The sequence below is a fragment of the Cibotium barometz genome, chromosome 29, assembly GCF_041138505.1.
Source record: "Cibotium barometz isolate CiBa-2024 chromosome 29, ASM4113850v1, whole genome shotgun sequence".
Taxonomy (NCBI): domain Eukaryota; kingdom Viridiplantae; phylum Streptophyta; class Polypodiopsida; order Cyatheales; family Cibotiaceae; genus Cibotium; species Cibotium barometz.
The window spans coordinates 21,982,174-21,991,946 of NC_141074.1; the positions used below are offsets into that span (position 1 = coordinate 21,982,174).

General features: G+C 34.1%; 1 pseudogene; it reads right to left on the minus strand.

Annotated features, from left to right (window-relative positions):
• Positions 1-8,752: 8,752 nt before the first annotated feature.
• Positions 8,753-9,773, minus strand: LOC147621959 (uncharacterized; annotated as a pseudogene).

A 9,773-nucleotide genomic window follows, 5' to 3' on the forward strand; every position in this document is an offset into this window, starting at 1 on the left:
TGAAAGGTCTCCCGATGCTCTCGTTCTTGATTCAAAAGAATATAGAGAGAATCAAGTTGTCCTTGAATAGTACGACGGTGGTGCGGATATTCACCCATTTTCTGACAATTAAAAGGAATAGGAAAAATTTAAAACAAGAGAAAAGATAGGGTTTCTTATCTCATATGAAACGTCGAGCTAGATGTGAGTACTGCCAAGTTAGCTCAATACACAAATGCATAATTTTTCAAGAAATAATCCATGTACTTTTAAAATTAGAAAACTAGCTGTAGGTTGAAGCAACATTTTAATGATATCTTCACTAACAAGCTGTTTATATTATTTGGACTTCATGAGGATTTAGAAAACAACATTATTCACAAGAATCTGACAACTCTCAAAATTTCTCTTGAGGTAAGTTCTAAAAATCTGTAGAAGAAATCCAAACTAACTATATGTACATGAGATTCTTTTCCATAAAATATGATGGGAATAGTCCCAAAAAAAAATTCTTTTGTAAAACATTTTATTGATCTCATTTGTAAAGCTTTAAGCTTTTAAAAAAAAACTTAACAAAGCTTTATAATAAAAGCTTTCAAGCATTTCTCAGCCTGAAACTATTAGCTCAGCTAACCCAAATTTTGAGAAGAGGAATGAAAAATAATAATAGTAATAATACGAAGGCTTTTTTTAAATATTATTATTATTATTATTTTATAAAGCTTTATCTCTATAAAGCTTTGCTAATGATTTATTCATCTACGCAGCGCCCGTGATGAAGGAGGGAGATTTATAAAAAATAAAAATTATAGCAATAAAAAATTTAAAAAATATATATATATTATGCTAGTTTTATTAAGCTTTATTAAAGCTTAATAAACTCTCCTCTTGACACTACTTGCGCAGCGCGTACCGCGCAGCGCGCAAGAGAAAAATTCAGCGCAAGAGAAAAGTTATTAAAAAAATTAGCGCAAGAGGAAAATTCTGCGCCTCCTGGATTTCGCACAGCCGGATGGAGATAGGAGCTGCTGCTGCCCGGGTACGAAGGAGGGAGAGAGAGATTGGAAATTATATATATATATATATATATATATATGGCTTTTACTCATTTCTCACAGAGAGATGCGCTTTTACTAATTGAGAGAAATTAAGAAAAATCCACCACCTCCCACCCTTGATTATAGAAACTGAGCAAAGGGAAGGTTTAGCAATTCTGATTATGGCTCTCCATGCTCCTCTGCTTACTCTTTCAATCCGTACGGACAGATTAAGAAGAGGATTAGTGAAGAGGAAGATGGTTTTATGGTTTTGGAAAACCCACTAATGGTTTTCCACCTAGTTTTACCCTTTGGGCAATAGGGCAATAGATTGATGGAGATTGATTACCCAATGGTTAAAAACAAGCTTTATTTCATCCATACATAAACAAAATTCCCTAAACGTGTTCTTCTTCAATTTAAATTCAAGAAAATTACCAAAATCACTTCTGTTTTTGTCTCTTTCACCTCTTTTGACCACCTTCAAGAAAATTAAATTACACCAAAGCTCTGATACCACTGAAACGGGACCATTTAATCTTCTTGAAGAGTAATCAAAAACTCATTAAATATATCAAATATTAAAACAACTACTTGAATTAAATTGACAAATTAAAGCATATAACAAAACATAAGGCAAGAGAAAGAAAAACATCACCATCAACACAATACTGGGTGAAAATTTTTAAGCATTTTTATGATTAAAAATGTATTTTTTATTCATATGCGATCAAATTTCTATCAATTTTCTACTGAAATGCAATAGGGGACAGCATGTTGATGCATGAAATGCTCTCTCGTGTGCGTGGGATCCTCTCCGCCTCTCAATTCTGATTTTTTCTTCTTTTTTCGTGGGAATTTCTCTTTAAAATGATTTTTTAATTAAACATTAATCATAATTAGTGTTAATTATGATTAAGAGTTTAATTAAAAACCTTAATCAAAAGATTAATATTAACCTCTCTATTGACAGAGAGGGGAGGAGAGTGAAACGGGACCATTTAATCTTCTTGAAGAGAATAATCAAAAACTCATTAAATATATCAAATATTAAAACAACTACTTGAATTAAATTGACAAATTAAAGCATATAACAAAACATAAGGCAACAGAAAGAAAAACATCACCATCAACACAATACTAGGTGCAATCTTCCTCCCCCTTGTGCGTGGCCTTCTCCCCACACGAGTATTTTTATTATTAGCTTTTCATAAAAAATAGGCCATAGCCCCCAAAAATATACAAAGTGTGCTTTTAGAGAGCACGACACTCTTCCACAACAAAAATAAAGTGTCCCAAAAATTGGGGCTAGGGTAAAGCCTTTGGGCTTTAATAAATTGAACATTATAAATGTATTTTTTCCAATGTATCAAAATAAAAAAATCAACTACTAAGGTTACAAGCTACGCTTGTAAAAATAAATGTGATGCACATAAGAAACATTCTCCTCAACATTATTTATCAACATTATAAATGTATTTTTCCCAATGAATCAAAATGGAAAAATCAACTACTAAGGTTACAAGCTGCGCTTGTAAAAATAAATGTGATGCACATAAGAAACATTCTCCTCAACATTATTTATCAATCCTCGTAATCTTCTTGACCTGAAAATATAAACCCAATTAATAATTAAATTAATCCCATAAATATTAAATCGGCACAAATCATAACCAACTCATGACTACCAAGCGTAAGTACTTCCAGGGATCACCCTGCCCAATACAAACCTAACTGAAATAATCATAGACGGCCCCAAGCATACGTCATATACCGCACGTATTAATATTTATAGTGGTGTCACCCATGATATTAACCTAGCCGGCATGACGCAAGAGTAACCTAGGCATCTCCAAATTACTCAAGAGGGAAAAAATAATATTCTTAAAGAGAACTTAAAATATATTCTCATAACAGAGAGAGAATGAAAGTGAGAAGAAGGAGAGGAAAGAGGGGAGAAGAAGGAGAGGACGGAGTTTTCTCCCTCTCTCAGATTTTTGCGCGCGCAGACCGCGAAGGGAGGGGGGGTTACTGTAGGTGGCGAAAAAAATCGCCAAACCCCCCCCCCCCCATAAAAAAATTTATATAAGCTTTTATATAAAGCTTATTAATATTGTTTTTTTTGTTTTTTAAAATGAGTTTTAATTATTTAAAAAAAGCTTTTGGAAATTTTTCAAAAAATGCTAGAAAATGTGAAATTCGAGATAAAAATTCTCTGAATTTTTTTTTTGAAAAATCTCTTCTTGAAACCTTTTAGCTTTTCATCTTCCGAAAAACCTTTGGCTTTCCGTTTTCCACCCACGAAACCTTTTGGCTTTTTGAATTCCGGAAAAACTTTTGACCTTCTGTATTCCGGAAACTTTTGACCTTTCACATACCGATTTTTTTTTGTTTTTTTATTTTCCCAAAACTTTTGGCTTTCCGTATTCTGGGAAAACTGTTGGAATTCTGAATTTTTTTGACTGTTTGTATTCTAAATGCATTCGAGGTTAATTAAATTTTTAAAAAAAATCCTAAAAATTAGTAAAAAATTAGACAAAGGTTATGTTAAATTTTGAGAAAATGTGGAGTTGGTGTTTGACATGTGGTGTGTCCATTCGGGTGCCCGTGACCATTCAAATTCCTTTAAAAATATATTTTTTGATCTAAAAATTTATAAAATCCATTAAAATTATAAATTTTCATTGGATTTGAGAATTGTCGGGCGGAATTAGAAATTTCGTGAACGATAGGATTCTTAGGAAAAGTAAGGAATATTCTAAAAATTATTTTTAGAAATCCTAAAAATTTAGTATTTATAAAATATCAATGGTATTTGGTAAATTAAATTGCTAATTTTTTTGGGAAAATATAGGTTTGGAATGCCATAAGATAGATTTGGTGGAATTCAAAATTATTATATTTTGAGGCCCTATAAAATTAGGAAAAATTAGAAAAAAATCATGATAAATCTTTTTCTCAAGAATTTAATATTTTTGAGGGTTATTTAATGTTGAAGTACATTTTCTCGTGCTAACATTAGATAGATACGGGTTATTCACATAATATTAATACGATTATACCTCGTATTAGTAGTTATTTTTATTTGGATTAATTTTAAACGATGTTTTCATGATTTTTGATCTTTGTTTAGCCTTTTTTTTGACATATTCCTTAATTTCTTCAATGATGGTTAGAATCTTTGTTCAAAGTGTGTTTCACCTTTGACACTTTTCTATGATAATTTATTTTGTACTTTTTTAAGTGTGGTTTGTGCTTAATTTCTTAAGCCTAAGATAAATTCTATCATGGGTTAGTTGATCGATTTGTTTTGGTGGATTTTTATTGGATGTTTTTCAAGTTTTATATGGACTCATCAGGTTTTACCTAGATCACTTGTGTCTAGGGGTTTTTTATTGAGTGTTACGCACATGTGTTTCACTTTCTTACTTTGGAGTTTTATTTGAACAACACAATGTTCATATACTCCGGATTGATGAGTTGGCCACCAATTTTAATGCTTCTTTTGGCATGATTAATGTCCATTAGATGGCATGCATTGATTTTTATGATCAACTATGGTTTCTATAGATTCGAGGAGCTTCTATGCTTTTATCCATGGTTTTATAAGGATCTTTTGATCTTTTGGATAATATCATGTGCTTTGAAGGTAGCATTTGCCTTCGTTTTTTGCACGTAATTTTGGACTATGTTCCTTGTACTCTTGTACATTTTTCAACTTGGATGTCTAGTTGTTTATGTACCTAGGTGAGTTATTTTTCTACCCTAACTTTATTGAGTTTATTGGGTAGTTATCATTAAAAAGGTGCCAATAATTCAAAATTCTTTTCTAATGATGTACTCGATAAGGGTTATTCCTTCATGTAGTCTCAGGTATATAAAGACAGGTTTTAGTATGTGAAAGTCTAGATAAGGCCATCTTATTCCTTTTATACATGATTTTATTCATATTTTCCTAGACGGCATACTAGGGAGTTTCAAATTGTTAAGGTATGTATGGGTGGTATCATGGTGGTATGGGACACTAGTGATCCCTCACATATATTATCTTATGGGATAATTTGAACTCAAGATTGTTGCTTTGCTTACATCACTTAGCATGTTGACCTCAACATTCAAAGACAATCTCATTTTCTAAATTCACTAGAAGTTATAGTGTGGGCATTCTCTAGATAAACTTCTTTTATCTATAGCCTGCATGTTTTGATGAGGGTAATCTCATCGGCATTTTCTCTTGTTGAAATCTCTTTCTGTAGAGTTCAAACAAGTTTATCTTATTGTTTTTGGATAAGGAAATTTGGATTCTTCCTTTGTTGGCATTTCTTTCTCTAGTTCCGTACTTTAGGTGATTTATACAATCAACCTGATAGGTTTCCGGATTAACATATGTGAGTCATCGAGACGTTGATGACTCTCTATGTTGATATGGATGACTCGGGACGTTGATTATTCCGTGTGAAGATGTGGGTATGTCGGGGCATCGATGAATCCCTGGTTTCTGCTGTTATAATGCCATGTTTTTGCTGTTATAATGCCATGTTTTCCTACTTTATTTCGAATGGTTTACAAACGAGGAAGTTACTTTGAATGTGAATTGCTCTGATCATCCGTAGTCTGATGGGAGCAAACAGAGTGTATGAATCAAATTATAGAGTATATGCTTCGTGCATATGCCTCTAGAAAATCATCAAATTGGGAAACATATCTTCCAATGATGAAATTTGCCTATAACAGTTTTAAATATACGGCTATTGGTTTTAGTCCGTGCATGCTTATGTATGGGTATTAACCCAGGGCACCTATTGATGTTGATCTTAAAGACATCGAGCTTGATGCATCGAGGGATTTCTTGTGAGATATGCAGGAAATGCTGATCAAAGCTCGAGATTATCAGGAGTGCTCAGGATAGAGTACGATCTTATACTGATAGTGGATGCTCATCGCGATCTTTTGAACCAGGAGCGTTGGTTTATTTTAATGTTTCTAATGATTCTCAGACTTTGTCAATAAAAAAATGCTCGAATTTATCTCCTAGATATTGTGGTCCATTTTTGAGTTATACATTGGATTGGCACGGTTGCGTTTGAACTTAAAACTATCTCCACATGTTAGAGTTCATCCAGTCTTTCATATCAATAGATTGAAAGGAAAACTGGGAGGTAAGGATAACATAGTTACTCCTCAAGAACTCGTTGAAGTCAAAGATTTATCCTATGTTCCACATGAACCTGATAAGGTTCTTGAATTCAAGGAAAGGAAACTTTGTAGTTGACTAATCCCTGAGGTTAAAATTAGGTGGAAAGATAGGGAAATAGAGGATTCGACTTGGGAGTCAATTGAGATTGTTCAGCGTAGTTCTCCTTCTTTTCATTGCAAGACTGCAATGTTTTGAGAGAGGGGAAGTATGTTATATGTACATTATGTGTGCTATGTTATATGCACATTATGTGTGCATATACTAGGAGGCTAACCCACATTAGGCTTGTGAGCACGGGAGCATGGGAACAAGCTCTAGTGGAGCATGGGTTAGGACTTTCCCACGATGAGAATGGGCTGATTTAGAATGGCTCCTCTTCCTTCCACGAGAAGGTGGAGGACTGGGTGATCTCTTTGAGGGAGATCCGTTTGATGAAGACGTTTGATTTTTCAGCTGTATCCTCCTTTGTTGGTTCCGAATCCCCTTTCTTCATTTTCTTAATCTTCTTAGATAGTTGCTCAAAAAATTTCATCAAATCGAGTTCTTGGAGATAAGTGTCATAACTTTGACCATGTGGGTTCTTCGGTCTTCTAGGGTTTGCTTTCCACTTTTGGTGGCTTGGTCCTCTTCTCGGTGGTGAATGCTTCCCATTGCTTGAAGAAAAAGCAAAAAGCATTGGGTGTAAAGCTCCTTATCCCTCAATAGGAGAGAGAGATTACCTTCTCTCTCTGATACCACTAAAACACACCTTCGTAATAAGGGTTGTGGCATGCGTACTTAGCTTATCTTCAAAGGAAACAACAACTTCACGCATAAAACCTTGAGAAAAACTAAAAATAAACGAGAGAGAGAGAGAGAGAGAGAGTAGAGAGAGAAGACACCACACTAGGGGTCGAAATAATCCTGGGTTGACCCCCCTCCAAGTTATATTAGATAAAACCCCTTGGAGGAGTCTTAAGTACAAGTTCTTAGAGCTAGAGATCTTTCTTCTCTTTTTCCATGTCTCAACAATGAGAGAATAGTTGAATTTATAGTTCTTGCCCAAAAGCGCTTTAAAACTCACATATAGTCTAAAAAGAATCTTTTTAATAATAAAAGCTATTCTCTTTTTAGCTTTTAGCATCCGCCTTCTTTTTTGAAACTTGAACTAGTATTAAAGTCTAGTCCACATGTCTTTTTGCAACAGTCCATGTGTTGCAGTGTTCCAGAAAAATTATATATGATTTGCACCAAAAAACCCTCTAACTTTACACTTGCAAAAAAAAAACAAACAAACAAATTTCAAGAGCTTAAAACTTCAAATTTTACTATTCTCAAGAAAAAACCTCTAACTTTTAAGATATAAAAGCACAAAACCTCTTCACATCGAAAAATAAACTTTAAAAACTTTATATTAACAAATTAAAAATTGCACAATGATGTAAGAAAAAATCATAGTACCCATCTTGATAGTTGATAAAGCATTAAAACATCACATAGTCAATTTGATATAATCATAGAAGTGATTATAGACAACCATAGAAGTGGTTTGGCAATCACACTTCAATAGAAAGACAAATATAGAACATTTTTGAAGTTCTAAATCAATCAAATATCCCAAGACACATGTGAATAAACGTGTCTTGAGGCCTTTGCTCCAACTCCCCATAAGCCAATAGTATCTGTAACATCAAAGGACATGAGTGGCAGTCCTTCAGAAATGCGCATTAGTATTTCCATTCTCTTCGTTTCCAACTGGTTCCTCAACTTACTTTTGATAATGTTCTGCACACTAAAACCTCTTTCACACATTGCAGTACTACTACATTGCAACATTACAATTTGAGCTCGATATAACAATGTAGGATACTTTTGATGCCACACATCATTTCTCCCAATCAAGCACCAAGTTTCCTCTTGAGTGACTTTCCTTTCCAATCTGACGCACCTTGAATTTTGAACACATGAAACTCTTTTCTTAAGCATCTCTCATCTAACATTGCATCAATATGTGTACCATCTTCCAACGTGGTGACAGCATATCCATAATGCAAAACCAAGGCATCCAACTCAACAACACCATAGTTTTTCAACTCTTTGGATGAAAGAAATCCAAGAGGAGCAAGAATATTGTAATTTTTTACTATAGGAGAACGACAAATCTACTATTCAAGTGATTCTTAAGTTCATGCAAGAGGAGCAAGAATATTGTAATTTTTTACTATAGAAAAACGGCAAATCTACTATTCAAGTGATTCTTAAGTTCATTGCAAAATTTCATTTGAAAATCAAAAGCTGCAACCAAGTCACTTCCAACAGCACATCGCTCAATCCTTACCCCATTAATACATACCACCTTTAATTGCCTTACACATTGTCCACAACCAACCCTGCTAGTAACGACCAAATTTAGGAATGGATGAAAATCCATAACCATCATGACCTTGCAAATTCATATCTATATAGCATGGACCAGCTGAAAACTCCACATCTAAAAAGGCAATAGTAGAAGATATCAAGCTTGGTATGCTTGTCACATTCACAAAAGTTTTCTGAAACACTAGTGACAAATTAACCAATGATCTAACACATCTGCCAAGAAATGCAACATGTATATAAACTTGAAGTTGGCAACTATCCTATACAATCTTTGATTCTCCTTTTTTAGGCATAGGAGAAGTGGCTCAAGTACTTCACATACTTTTACAAGAACTTTATGCCGACTTAACCACCTTAGTTTATGGATTGTATCCATCTTAAGGTGTGGACAGTCAAATTCTTCTTGCAATTGAGCTAACCTTGCTGAATGTTTAAAGCTCTTCTTAAACAAAGCAACAATCTTATTTAAGGTTGTATCCATGAAATTAGCATGTTGTGAGTTTTTGAATGCGTCAGACATGCATAAATTTGTTCTATGAGCAACACAATGGATGGCAGTCATGAAAGGACTCCTCTTTTTCATCAAGGCAGCAAGATGCTCCATCTGAACCAAACCTCACTGGTTTTAAACGATCAAGACCATATTCATCTAACAATCCAACCAAGGTAGTTTCTAATCCCTTTGTTAAACGATCCATGACCTTAAGCAAACCCAAAAAAGAAGTTTGCACATCATTATCATGCATGTAGCTTGCATACACTATAAGATGCTCCATAACAGAAATGTCTGTTGATTCATAAACCATGAGTCCAAAGAGAGGAGAAGCCTTCACTTTCTAGATGACAGTTTGGCATATCAATTCACTAATGAATGAGGCAAACAAGGGTTCAACCTTATCATTTTGATAAAGCTCTTTGGGAAGAGTTTGCACACCACACATAGACATTAGTTCAATAAGGTTTGAAAACTTGTTAAAAGCAAGATCCTCCTTGGCAATGTAGTAGGCACATCGAAACAAATTTAAAACTCCCAAATCCACATCACCTTGTTGTCGCTTTATTCCTTCTTTCAAAGCATTTTTGCCATAGTTGACAGAGTAAGCAGCCCATTTATGCTGGTGTGAAGAGGCATGCACTCTAATAGCACTTAGTGGTATATTCACTGCTCCACATGTACCGAATTCACTTCTACATTTTCTCAT